The sequence below is a fragment of the Echinops telfairi genome, unplaced genomic scaffold, assembly GCF_000313985.2.
Source record: "Echinops telfairi isolate 266 unplaced genomic scaffold, ASM31398v2 ScPeMD7_7469;HRSCAF=8507_0, whole genome shotgun sequence".
NCBI classification, from domain to species: domain Eukaryota; kingdom Metazoa; phylum Chordata; class Mammalia; order Afrosoricida; family Tenrecidae; genus Echinops; species Echinops telfairi.
Window position 1 is genome coordinate 86,094,551 of NW_022111372.1, and position 1,869 is coordinate 86,096,419.

General features: G+C 38.5%; 1 non-coding gene across 1 annotated transcript; it reads left to right on the plus strand.

Annotated features, from left to right (window-relative positions):
- Window positions 1–819: 819 nt before the first annotated feature.
- On the plus strand, window positions 820–978 carry LOC115873688. The gene has a single exon (XR_004048573.1). It is a non-coding gene; the product is annotated as a U1 spliceosomal RNA (small nuclear RNA).
- Window positions 979–1,869: the final 891 nt, after the last annotated feature.

The following is a 1,869-nucleotide window of genomic DNA, read 5'->3' on the forward strand; positions in this document are numbered from 1 at the left end:
AAATGCACATAATTGTTCAGAAGCCTGCACAGCAAAAAAATATAAATGGTATTTATTTGTACTGACAGTCATAAAGCATATTAAGAGCACATACTTCATCTGAAAATAACTGATCCACTTGAATGTTACCTATTTCCCCAAATCACACCTTCCCAATAACACAAAGGAAGCAGTAAATGCATTTCCAATCCTTATCTCATTGTATAGAAGTCCAAAGAGATAAGTGCTTCACAATATATCACTTCTCGCCACAGCAATATGGCACCAGCACAGTTCTATTTTATGCAGCTAATCAAGTCTCTGCCTTAAAGTCACCACATATTATAAGTCGCAGAAAAGCATGCCAGTATACCCATTGGCAGAAAATGTCGCTAGTACTTTTTTATACCTGTGTTCACGTAAATATTAGCTGTCATCTAGTCTGGACTTAATTAATGCAGCCCCATGCACAATGCTGACAGTCCTAGCCTCCCACAATCAGTCACAGATTGGATCTTTGTGACCCATAATTTTCTTTGGATGATGTTCAGAAGTGAATCACAAGGTCCTTCTTTCTACTCCATGTTAGTCTGGAAGTTCCACTGGGCCTGCCAGCCTCCACTGATGAACAGGTGAGGATTACACATGAGATGCTTTGGCTGGAAATAAAATTTGAGTATCCCTTATAGAAGGTAAGAATCATGTAACTAGAACACCAAGGATCTGCATCTTTATTATATTGGACACTAAACAAGCCAGCCCTTCATTCTCAGAGAGACATTATTTGTATCTTCCAAAATATAGTCTGAGATATGAACAGTTGGTGCCTCAACTCACAAGATGCATAAAATGTGGGAGAAACCATTATCATGAAGGTGGTTTTCCCAAGGTGAGGAATATCCATTGCCCTTTGGATATGTTGACCCTGTGATTTTTCCCAACTGTAGGAAATTCAACTACATAATTTGTAACTGGGGACTGTTTTAACACTCTCTCCTATAAGAAAAAAAAATTAGCCATAAGAAATAGTAAATGTTCACCCAGAAATATATTGTAGATACATAATATTTATTTTTAATAGTAGTTCAATTCTTTGAGTTAGATAAAATTGTTGATTCTATTTCAGATAAATAAATCAAGGAACAACAAACTTTTACTACCTCTCCAAGAACTTAACAGCTGATGAGTGGCTGCAGTTTGCATATTTTAGAGACCAAGGCGTCTCTGTATCTATTGGGTCCTTCAATCAGCTTGGGCCAGGGGTGCTCAACACATCAATCACGATCAATTAGTCAATCACAAATGTAGTGTGGGTAGATCGCATGGCATTAAAAAAGTAGACGTAAGCCTATCATCAATCCCGTCATTTAATTGACATACAGCATAAACAATCAGATGCAATCTTAGGTGTCAGACGCAATTTTTAGACCTTGGTGTGTTTTTTTTCTCTTAAACGTAAGAAAGGGTATTAAAATGAGTGGGGGAGCTGGACCAAGTAAGAAGACAAACTGTATCACTTTCATATGGAATGGGAGATTTAGACCCTACATTCAGCTGAAGTCCAGAGCACATGAACAGTTCTGGAACTTAATCACAGAAGGAAAGTGCCCAAACATGAGAAAATGTGCTACCTCCTTGAATGCATTATTAGACTCTACTTGCCTTTTCCCTCATACAGATCCTTAAGTCGAAGCACCGTTCCACCATGACTGACGATCATTTGGAATTGTGCTTGAGGCTGGCTGTCAGCAGCTACTGTCCTGATATGCATCCCTGGCTCATTCCATTCAGTGCAAGTCATCAGAGTAAACTCAGGTCATGACAAAAAATGTACATAGTTCATTGTGTTGTGTAGTGCAATATGGACTCATGTGGATATGCAAGGTACAT